Source organism: Furipterus horrens, unplaced genomic scaffold, assembly GCF_987537825.1.
Source record: "Furipterus horrens unplaced genomic scaffold, mFurHor1.1.pri manual_scaffold_1, whole genome shotgun sequence".
NCBI lineage: Eukaryota > Metazoa > Chordata > Mammalia > Chiroptera > Furipteridae > Furipterus > Furipterus horrens.
In genome coordinates, this window is record NW_028327171.1 from 93,368,076 (window position 1) to 93,381,144 (window position 13,069).

The following is a 13,069-nucleotide window of genomic DNA, read 5'->3' on the forward strand; positions in this document are numbered from 1 at the left end:
GTTTGAGAGGGAGGGATTGTTATTTTTTATTGTTAAAATATTTATTTAATTAATTTTTTTTTAAAAGAAGAATATATGAAAGGGTGAAGTGAGAGAGCTTGTATGTATGACCTATGGGCATGGACTTTTGGGGGATTGCTGGGGGAGTGGCATGCTGGCAGAGGGGAGCAAAGAGGAAAAAATTGGAACTATTGTAACAATATAATCAATAAAATATACTTAAAAAAGAGAAACATAGAAGGAGGGAGTGGAGTAGACAGGAAGATGATGAGAAGAACTATATGCACAACTAACAGACATGGACTAATTGGGGGGCAACTGGAGGGATGTGGGTCACTGGGTGGAGGTGTACAAAGGGAAAAGAAATTGTGACAACTGTAACAGCATAATAAAACATATTAAAAAATAAAAATAAATTTAAAAATAAAATTAAAAAAGAAAACATTATTAACAAAATGAAACAACAATTACAGTAATTGGCTCACAACATTTAGCAGATGTATAAAATTTTTATGAATGAAATTTTCTGAATTGTTGAAATGTATTTTTGCATAAATTTGTTTTATGCTTACAAAATTTTGAATATTAGGTTTAGAAAAAATTAACAATTAAAAAACTTTTTAAAGGAAACCTGCTTAATCAAGTATGATTAACATGCAGATAAAACTATACATAGTATATGATATATACATCTTGATAAATTTGGACATACATATACACTATACACTGTTGAACCATCCCCACAATCTATGTCATAAACTTATCCATCACCTCCAAAAGTTTCTTCCTCCCTGCTCACTTAAAAAATAAATATCTTTATTTTGATAGAAAATGTGTGAAATATATAATAGTATAAAAGGAAAATTATATGTTTTACTATTTTTGGAGCATAAATGCTGTTTTAATTTATTTCCTTTAGTCCTCTTTTTTGTATGTTTTTTCTTATAAAATGTTAACATATATAATAGCTTATATTTTATTTTTTAACATTATACTATGAATATTTTTTAGAATATTAAAAGTTGTTTGAAAACATAATATTTAAAGAATAAATAATATCTCATTAGATGGATTTTCCATAATTTACAGTTACCTTTTAGTGAGAGATTTTTAAGCTGTTTATACAATTTTAGTCTTGCAATCAATGCTCAGAAAGTCCTTATCTGAAGCCCTGGCTGCTGTGGCTCAGTGGATTGAGCATCGGCCTGCGATCCAAGTGTTGCTGGTTTGATTCCCAGTCAGGGCACATGACTAGGTTGCAATTCAGGTCCCCAGTTAGGGGCATGAGTGAGAGGCAATCACACAGTGATGTTTCTCTCCCTCTCTTTCTCCTTTCCCCTCTCTCTAAAAATAAATAAATAAATAAACAATAAACAAACAAGCAAATAAATAAATAAATACAATTATTTAAAAATAAAGTCCTTATTTTAGAAAACGTCTAATTATTTTCTTGGAACAAATTCTGAGAAGTGGAATTATTGTTTCAAAGGAAAAACATTAAAGGAGAAGTTAAAAGATTTTAAAGATACACTATATTCTTCATTTTTATTTATACTCTCTTCAGGCTATATTTTCAACTTTATTATGTAAGGCAAGATAATATTTGACATAATTATTCATTATGTGCATGCAAAGTATACATTTATAATTATCTTTCTTATGTTAAATTTATATTCCTTATTGTTCTCAAAGGACCCCGACTATTAGTTTTCCAGCTGGAGTACCCGGCCTAGTAGCTGACTCTGTCACAATGACTGACTCAGAACAAATGACATTCTATAATTCACTTTCAGTTAATACAGTTATATTTTCTCAAAAAGAAGAGAAAATAAAAGGTTCAGAATCTACCAAAAGCTGTTTCTCTTTAGTGAAATTTTGAAATATTTCCCAGAAGTCTCTTAATTTTATGTTATACATATGAATCATCTCATGGTGTGATTGACATGGGTTTTCTTACCATTGTTCAATCACAACAGTCATTTTTGTTCAACAGGAGATTTTGGATGGAGAAAACATTTGATGATTTAATATCATAAATGAATAATGTTAATGGTATGAGCATATGTATATTCATAAAAGTTGGTTATATGCATTTATAAACATAAATATCAGATATAAAGAGTGAGATCTTTTATAACCAGTCATACTTTGTGAACTTTCTCTTAGAAAGTTATATGCTTGGCTGTAGGGCTTTTGCTGCAAAGAAATTGAATTTGCCCTTAACAAGCTATTTACTCACAATTGCTAGATGTAAAAGTAGATTATTAGGGTCATGGTGTCTCAGATTTACTCTCTTTTCTTGGATATTATTTTTGAGAGCAGTTCAAGCTAGAATAGCAAGTGAAGAAGAGCAAGTTTAAAAAAAAACCACTTTCAAGACTATTTTGTTATAAGCCTTGAAGATGTGAAAAGTCCATGGAATATCTCACACAGAATTTGGCATATAGTAGGCACTTGGACATTTGATTTTGATTTGTCCTGCTGAGGCTTAAGCATTTAAATAAAGGTCTAGGAAGTGGGTGAATTTCTTATGCATTGGTACAGTAAACCAATATTAATGGGCATGGGTTACTTCTATATCTCAGCTATTATAATAACACTGCAATAAACATAGAGGGGAATACATTTTTTTGAACTAGTGCCTTGAGTATTTTGGATATATATCCAGAAATAGAATAGCTGGGTCATATGGCAGTTCCATTTTTAATTTTTTGAGGGACCTCCACATTGTTTTCCATAGAGGCTATGCCACTCTGAGCAGAATACACTATCTTTTAATTTCAATAAATATTAGATATGTTGAACTATAACTGGACTAACAAAAAATGTGAGACTATTATAAGTTATCTACAGTTTAATTATTTTTTCATTATTTAAAATTTTATTTTTCCATTATAGTTTACATTCAATATTATTTTATATTAGTTTCATGTGTATAGCATAGTGGACAATCATATATTTTACACAGTGACCCCCCCCTATAGTATTTTAAATGTTTGTATTTTCTTAACAGTCCCACTAACTTCACATTGAAGACATCAGTCATTGACAACATACATACATAAACACAAATAAACACTTGGTGTGACTTTTATTCAATGCAGCACTAGCATTTGCATGGTACCATTTTAACCAACTTTGCCCCTATTTATTTATTTATTATTTAAAATTGAAGATCATGATGCCTTTCTTACTCATCATACATTTTCAAAAAATGGGTGTGTTCTCCTCCTCTCATACCCGTACTCCTTCTCCACTCTTTTAACTGATGACATTTATGTCTGGTAATACTCTTGCTTCTAATAGTCTTTGTATTCCCTTTGAACTGGCTTAATTGTGTAGATTCTAATGTGTTGTACCCTTAATAATATTCCATGTATTAACTTTATCAGAGATTTTTAAAGACAATTTTACCAACTACTTGGAGTTTGGTGTGGAAGAGCTTTGTGTTTGTATCTGTTTCTATTTTAGTCCTTGAGGATATGATATTACACTCCTGGAGGGCTAGGACTTCACTTGTCTTATATTGGGTCTTTGGTTCCTGACACACAGAGGTAAAAAAATGCTTTGCTCAATAAATTTAGTATTCATGCTATTCCTCACACACAAGCACATTTCACTCTCTGGGCTTTGTTCTTGAAATTCTCTCTGCTTAAAATGTCTCTTCAGACAAAAACAAATACCATATGATTTAACTTAAATGTGGAATATAAAGGACAAAATAAATGAAGAAACAAAACAGAACAAACTGAGGGTGGCTAGATGGGAGAGGCTGGGTGAAAAAGGCAAAGAGATTAAGAAGTACAAATTGGAAGTTACATGAATGATAGTATTGGGGATGTAAAGTAGAGCATAGATAATATAGTCAATAATATCATAATATCTATGTATGGTGCCAGGGGGCGGGTACTAGAATTATCAGGGAGATCACTTTGTAAACTATATAACTGTCTAACCATGTTGTTCACCTGAAACTAATATAATATAATATTGAATGTGAACTGGAATTGAAAAATAAAAAAGGTTTCTTCCTTATATGTATATTCCCATGGCTCATTTTCTCATTAGATTTCTGCTGACACATCACCTCTACAGAGGAGCCTGCTGTAAACCACCAGATCTTAAAATTTTAAATAGCATGCATTCACTCATAAACCCACACATACTCTCACCACTGTCTTGCATCTTGTTTTTGTCATGGAATTTACCAACACCTTAAACAGTATTTGTTTATTGTTTCTTTCATTAGAATGTGAGTCATCCCAAGGAAAGGGGATGTGTTCATTGCTAGTGTATATGAGAGGTCTGGCATATTGGAGCCATTTGATAAATATTAATTCAATTATAAATTATTTGATTAAATCCCTACCTCTTTTCACAAACACACACACATATATTGGACTATGCATTTCCTGAAGATTAAAGAGAGTATCTGATTTCTTTATTATTACCCAGGCAGTCACTGCTAAAATATGTTGAATGACTAAATTAATGAGTGTTGTACATGACTGAGCAGTTGCTCTGCAGACAGGTGTTGTACACTGGGAATACAACATACTAAGTACCTTCTTTTAATCATTACTGTGCTAAAAGGAAATAACTCCCTTGCTTTATATCTCTTGCTTTTATATATTGACATGAAAATTTTGAGAGTGGAAATTTTACAAAATAGTCACACTGGACTCTCTGGGGATGGGGATTTAGTAATTGAGTTCACATTTTCTTCCCACCCTTCATTATACCTTGAAAATGATAATGGCATTTAACTTTGTAGTTATAGCTTGTGTACAACCCCAACCCTAACTCCAAAACTCTTCACTCCACCTTTATTTCCTCCCCTAGTCCTGACTCAAATTTGGATTCTTATAAAATATTAAAAAAAATATTTTGTTGTTTATGCTATTACAGTTAACCCAATTTTCCCCTTTTGCCTCCTTCCACCCAGCCACCCTCACTTCCTCAGGCAAGCCCACACACACCATTGGTTATGTCCATGGGTCATGCATACATGTTCTTTGACCAATCCCTTCCTGTTCTCTCAACCAGTCCCCGCCTTCCCCCTCTAACAGCTTCTGCTTTAAAACTATTAAAGTATTTCTTAACACTGAAAAAGGAAGATCTTGTTAAAGTTAAAAATAAGGAAACTTTCATCTTTTAAATATTTAATTCTTATGTGGACTCATTTCCAGAAAACTGGTGATGATTCTTGTGACAAAAGTTGGTTAAATAACATTATTTTGTGAGGTTTATATACCATAGAATTTTTAATAGAAAGTAAATCAGTTTCCTCTGAGGTTCATTATTTTATTTAGGATTCTTATAAAATCTTATTTGCTAAGAGAAAGTGACCCAGTTCTCTGCTTCTCAGATCCTTCTCTAATGTATCTATTTCCAGGGTCGCCCGCTGGACTGCAAACATTTCTGTCATCCTTCAAAGAAAAAGAAGCCCTGTAGCACTCCAGGTGGCTACAGACGCACATGAAAAAAGACAATATATCAGAATAAAGAGAGAAATGTTCATGAAATTTCTACTTAGGGAACTTCCTTTCTTATTCCCATTTCTCACCCTACAAGTGCACTTGAAATTATTACAGGGTTTTAGGTGACTACAGACTGAAACTGGGAACTTTTCCGAACTAATGTTTTTTTAAACTGTATTTTTCACTATCATTCAAATTTAACAATTTTCAGTTGGATATCTCATGTAAAATGACATCTTAGGTGCTGGTGTGTTTTAGTAATAGATATACAGAAACTTGATATTGGTAATTGGGACAAGCTAGTACAAAAGTGAGTGTGTATATATAATGGTAATTGTTCCTTCTATTTTTAATGTTGCTAGAAGATAAAGGATGGAAGGGTCAGGTAAGAGGTGAGCTGGTTGGCTGGGGCTGTGTGTGAACCGGAGTCTTAGAGGTAGCACTGAACAAGATGCAAGGTGGCATGCACCACCCAGAGACATTAAACAAGCACTGTGCCTACTCATAGAACATGTTTAAGTGCTTCTGGTAGAGGCAGAGGTGCAGGTGCACCATGTCATAGTCCACACTATGCTGAATCTTTTCCTACTTGAGGCTCCATGTAAGTTTCTTGCATGGTTCAGGTTCTTATCAATGTGCAGAATATGGTGCTGCAGCTTGTCAGTGCTCTGGACTAAGTGTGCAGCCTCCGGAAGTTGGGTGCCCATGTGTCTCTGGTATAAGAAAACTAGGGGTCTGCAGGTGATGTAAATCTCTTGGTTGAATTTTAATATATAATTTTCCACTCAGCATATTTCTCCTAAATGAGAGAGACACTGTGGAGGCCATTTCATAGAGAGAAGTGAGAGTTTAGCTAGTACAAACAACTGGCATGAATTTGTCATTTAAGCTAATGGAATATTATTCTGAAAAAAATGAACAATAGATGCATTTAGTTATCAGCCAAATTAGTCACATTCAGTTAAGAACCTAGCATATTTATCAATTTAAAATTGACGTTCTAATATTATATGAAAATTATGCAGGTTTAAGGACTAAAAATAAGAGCCTTATAAAAAGTCATCTTTGTCAGCCTGCGAGCCAAGTGTCGCTGGTTTGATTCCCAGCCAGGGCACATGACTAGGTTGCATGTCAGGTCCCCAGTTGGGGGCGTGAGTGAGAGGCAACCACACAGTGAAGTTTCTCTCCCTCTTTTTGTCCTTTCCTCTCTCTAAAAATAAAGTAAACAAAAAAATAAATAAATTATTTTTTTTTTAAATGTCATCTTTAATCCAGAATTAGGAGGGGGAACCCAAAAGGAGCCAGAATTATCTTCTGGAGGGTGGACGCCTTGTAGTACAGGCTTCATCCACTAGGTGAGTGTTCTAGGAACCCATCTGTATCAGTGTACCAGATGGCATTGTTGTGAGAGGCTGTGTTAGGCTTCAGTGATTTTTTTTTGAAAACTCTTCCAACACATTTGCCCATTTTATGATGGTTGACTTACAAGTGCACCTGCCCACACCGTGCTGAGTGTTTAACAGCTTTTTTTTTTTTAAATCAAATATGGCATGACCCCTCTGTACACCCTCCCTAATCACCTGCTTTCACGTGAAGTGATGTTTTTCTGTTTCCCCAGATGAAAAAAGTCCTCAGAGAGAAATGTTTTGCTGTTGTGGAAGAGGTGAAACAAAAAATGGCAGAAGCACTAAAAGGCATCAAAACTGATGAGTTCAAAAACTGTTTTGAGCAGTGGAAAAAATGTCTTGATAGGAATATTGTATCAAATGGAGAGTTCTTTGAAGGTGACTGAAGTTTAAACATGTGAGAATACACAATTTCTAATAAATAATGTTTTTTGAGTACCCCCTCATAGCTAATATGTTTAAAATTAATATCATGATTCTTACTGTGTTTGTGATAAAAGTTTGTTAATGACAGTTTCAAAGCTAAGCATTTGTAATGAGGCATAGCTTTTACAGTAATACATTAATACTTAAACACACCTTTTCCCATTCAGTATGAAATGTAAATACCATCAGACATAAACCCAGAATGTATTAATATTAATCTTTCCTCAAAAAAGAAAATTTATCTGAGTTACTGACAGTTACATAGAATCCCCTTGAAATTTTTGAGATTTTTTTCATTAAAAATTTCTTTGGTTTTGCTTAGAAAAAGTCATTTTTTAAATGCTCTCAACATATTGGCTTGGCTTCTGGTAACTAGGTATACATAATCTGTTCTTTACGGCACAATTCAGGTATGCAAGATATGCACGTGTGTGTGTTTGTGTGTGTACAATTATAATCCTTTTTTTGTTTTTCTTTTTAAAAAATATTTTATTTATTTATTTTTAGAGAGAGGGGAAGGGAGGGAGAGAAACATGAATCTATGGTTGCCTTTCGCATGCCCCCAACTGGAGCCCTGGCCTGCAACCCAGGCATGTGCCTTGCCTGGGAATCAAACTGGCAACTCATATTCACAGGCTAGCACTCAATCCACTGAACCACACCAGCCAGGGCCTTTTATTTACTTATTTAAATTCTTTATTTATAATTTTTATAAATTATTTATACTTCTAATTTATTTTATATCTTGATTTGATATCTATTTCTAGTCTGCCATTTGGCAAGTTGGGAAAAATACAATCCCAGTCAAAGAATCCCCTCTATTCTCTCTTCACAGGGTGGACTCTTCATGTCATTTGTCCTCACAAATATTTGCCTCAATGACCATCTTTCTGTATCTAGTCCTAAGTCTACACAGGTCATCTATGATACATCTCTCCTTTCTGAGTGGCCTCTTCAGTGGTCTGTATGACCTGTGTTGGGGCACTAAAGTCACCATACTGCTGAGATCCATTTGCCTAGATTCTCTACACACCTTTTTCCTCTGGGACCTTGATAACTCTCCAGAAATTAGTATAGAAACAGGACACAGGGTCCAGAAATTTATGCCACCTTTATTCACCCCTTCAGACTTCCTCTCAGATGCCTGCACTCTCATCATATGCCCTTCAACCTCTTTCTTTAATGAAAGAATCTTTTCTGCCTAGTGGCTGGAGTCAGAATTCTCTGTCTATTATTGTTTCTTTGATTTCTAAGGTTAGAATAAATCCTTTCAGTTCATCGGTTCACCTCAGGAATTTAGGCTTTTGGAAAGCAAAACTAGGGAGAGATTTATATATATATATATATATATATATATATATATATATATATATATATATATACATATATATATATATATATAATTTTTAAGTATATTTTATTTTATTGATTATGTTGTTACAGTAGTCCCAACTTTTTCCTTTTGCACCCCTCTGCCCAGTACCCCCCTTTCCTCCAGCAATCTCACCCCCCTTAGTTTATGTCCATGGGTCATGCATATAAGTTCTTTGGCTTCACCCTTTCCTATATTATCCTTAGCCTCCCCCTGTCTATTCTGTACCTGCCATCTATGCCCCATTTCCCCATTTCTCCCTTTTCCCCCTCCCAGATAATAACCCTCCAAATTTTCCCCATACCTATGATTCTGTTCCTATTCTAGTTTGCTTAGTTGGATTTTGTTTTTATTTTTTAGGTTCAGTTGTTGATAATTTTGACCTTCTTTTTCTTAAGTAAGTCCCTTTGACATTTCATACAATAATGGCTTGGTGATGACGAACTCCTTTAGCTTCACCTTGTCTGGGAAGCACTTCATCTGCCCTTCCATTCTAAATGATAGCTTTGCTGAAGAGAGTAATCTTGGTTGTAAGTCCCTGCTATTCATCACCTTGAATACTTCTTGATAGCCCCTTCTAACCTGTAAAGTTTCTTTTGAGAAATCAGTTGACAGTCTTACAGGCACTTCTTTGTAGGTAACTCTGCTTTTGTCTTGCTGCTTTTAAGATTCTTTCTTTATGTTTCACCTTTGGCATTTTAATTATGATGGGTTTTGGAGTGGTCCTCTTTGGGTCTAGCTTGTTTGGGACTCTGTGCTTCCTGGACTTCTATATCTCTTTTTACCAAATTTGGGGAGTTTTTCTTCGTTATTTTCTCAAATAAGCTTTCAATTTCTTGCTCTTCTTCTTCTCCCTCCGGCACCCCTATGGTTTAGATGTTGGCACATTTAAAGTTGTCCCAGAGATTCCTAAGCATCTCATCATTTTTTAAAATTCTCGTTTCCTCATTCTGTACTGGTTGACTGGTTTTTTTTTTTGTTCCTTATATTTCAAATCATTGATTTGAACTCTGATTTCCTTCCCTTCATCATTGGTTTTGTGTGGATTTTCCTTCATTTTATTAAGCATAGCCTTCACTTCTTCCCTTATGTGTTTGCTATATTTAAGCATATCTGTCAAGCCTGTGAGCATCTTTATCACCAGTGTTTTGAACTCTACATCTGTTAGGTTGGCTATCTCCTCATTGCTTAGTTCTCCCACTGGAACCTTGATCTGTTCCCTCTTTGGGGCCATACTTCTCTGTCTTCTCAACTTGACAGACTCCTGTGTTTGTTTGCCTCTGTGTCTTGGGTAGAGCTGTCACACCTGTTATGTTGTAAGAGGCAGAGCCTTAGGTATCCGTCAGTGCAGGGCAACCCATTTTATCACGTTGTGGCACTGTTTGTTGGGGAGGGGTTCGAGAAGGAACCATGCCACTTGCTCAGCACTTGCCCCTTTTCCAGGCACTTACCCCACTTTCACACTGGCCTGGTGCCTCTCTTGCTATTGCCCTGGCTGTCATTCCCAGGGTGTGAGGGTCTGTGGACACTCTAGGATGTGGGGCCCTTTGAACAAGTGGACTCTGTTGAGAGACTGGCAGTTTCTTCCTCCTCCCCAACTCCACTGGTTTGCTTAGTCAGAAGCAATAAGGTTTTATTTTGCCTGGTGCTGAGACAGTGAGCTGCTCAGTCTGGTCTGGTGCTGGGAATGCTCCCCAGCTGTCCCTCCCAACTTTTTAAAATGTGTAATTGCGCTTCCCACTGGCCTCCGCTGCCACTGCTGCTACCACCACCATACTGCGTCCTTTCTGCCCTGGCTCCACCCTCATACCTCTCTGGATGAGTATTTCTTCTTTATATCTTTGTTTGTTGGACTTCCATGCAGCTTGACTTCCTGGAACTTCCAGTTGTCTCTAGTTTTGAGGTAGCTGTATTCCTTAATAGTTGTGGAGGGAAATACAGTGTGTTCGTCTAGGTCTTCATCTTGGCTGGGAGTTGGAGTATCATGACATTTTGATAATGATCAAGATTTATATTTTTTAAGATTTTATTTATTTATTTATTTATTTATTTATTTATTTATTTATTTATTTATAGAAGAGAAGGGAGGGAGAAAGGTAAGGAGAAAAACATCAATGTGTGAGATAAACATTGATCAATTGCCTCTTGTACAGGCCCTGACTGGGAAGCAAACCCACAACATAGGCATATTTCCTGACTTGGAAACTTTCACTTTGCGGGATGATGCGTAACCAACTGAGCCACACCAGTCACAGAACAGGGCAAGACTTTTTATTTATTTATTTATTTATTTTTACTTAGCCTCAATCAGAGAAGGAAAACTCTGACTCCAAAAAACCTCCGCTGCCTTGCGGCATACCTCTTCAGGGGAAAGGCTAAGGGAGTAAACCCCGACAGAAAATCCGGAGCCGGAGTCCCTAAGGCGGTTTGACGTTGTAATCAACACCGGCAACTCCTGCGGTGCACCTGAAGCCAAGCTGTATTGACTCCGTCTTTCCCTTGGACCCTTCAGCTGCGAAGAGAGGGGGGGTCTGCTGCATAGGCAACAGCAGACCCTCCATATCACCCTTCCCAGGCTCTGTAGCTTCAGCTTCACTGGAGAGGACACTCCAGCGTCATCGCAAGATGTCGATTCAACATGGGAGGAGACAGATACCGTGTCACTCCCGAGTCGGACTGCACAGCCATTCTCGGCGGTGCAGATAGACTCTTAAGAAGCTACACCATCGTCTCTCGAGACGGACGGCTGCCGACGACGACTTAGCCTCATGTATCCCTCATACAACATAGAGGTTTTACTTATCCATTGTAGGGGAAAGTGGGCCTATTGCTGGAGCTGTGTGTGTGTGTCAGGGGGGGCATGAGTGGTAAGTAAAATGGATGAAAAACTTGATTACTCAAGATACTAATGAGAGGAAGAATCTGAATTTGAGACTGACTTGACTCAGTTAATGTCCCATAGTATATAAAGTCTACACCACTGTGATTATATCACAGATGAAGATCAATGAGACTAGCAGTGATTAGGCAAAAAACTGGGAATATGGAGATCCAAGATGGTGACTAGGTGGACATTACACTCACCTCCCAGGACCAAACTGGAATATAACAAAAATATAGAACAATCAACCTGGATAATCAACTGAAGACTAGATGATAGAAATCTTATAACCACGAATTTACAGAATAAGCCACATTGAAACTGTTAGAAAGGGTGGAGGCATGGAAAAGGCTGGCTCTGTTCCCTCAAACAACAACGAAACTCCAGAGGGATATCTCAGCCTGGGGTCTTAAACCCACAACAGGCTCCCCATCCCAGAGCATCAGAGCTGGTAAGAGGTGCTCACATAATATCTGGCTGCAGAAACCAGCAGGGATTTTGTCTTCCAGGTGCCTTCCTAAAGGGCCAACATGCAAAACCTTATTTTCAGCCACTAATCTTTGGCTCTGATAAAGGGAGGGCAGAATGGACTGAAATTGTGAGGACTGACAGGGGTTTGTGGCTCTGGGAGAAGGCTGAGGGGACAGCCATGGGGACCCTCTGCTGAGTCACTCTCCCACACTGCAGATTCTATATTTCGCTTTTTATATATCAGCTTGGGGGAATGCAATAACACCATTCTGTGGACTCCCTGTCACCCCACCCTGTGGAGATCATGCCTTGCTCAGGAGTCTGCTGCCTGAGCTAGTATATAGAGGTCTGGACAGACTCAGGGAGTGTCAGTGACTGAGTGGCTTTGGGGTGGGCCATTAACCCTGCTTTCCAGTGAAACTAATCAGCACATCCCCCTCATGGGAAATCCTCTAGCCTCACTCTCTGGGCTACAGGTGGCTCCACCTTCTATCCTCCTGGTGGTCCTGCTCTGCCAAGGTCAGGCCAGAATCCATAAAATATTGAGTGTGTGGCTCTGGGACAGAGACCACTTCTCCCACCCCACAAGTCTGACAAGCACCTCCCCTTTACAGGATATCTGTAGCCCCACCCTCCTGACTGCCAGCGGCCTCATCTTGTTGCGCTTGGACTCTTGGCAGAACCTTGAACAGAGTTGTGTGGCTCTAGGACGAGGACCATTTTTCCTTTGCATGCTTGACTGGTGAAAAGGCCATCAGTCAGATGGCCAAATCTTGGTCTGTTTGGCCTGATAAATTCTTCTGATCTCACTCTGATGACTCCCTGAGACCTCATCCCTTCATAAAGGTCTGTGGGCACCAAGTGGGTTGAAAGTAGACTTGGTATACCCTGGGACATTTGCTGAGTGGCCTCAGACTTAGCACTAGCACTGAGTTTGAATATGTATCAGTCTGGTGCACACCACTGTCTCATACCTGGTGACTTACTGAGAACCTACCTCAGGCAACTTGAGTACCACCAGAGGCTCTTTCAG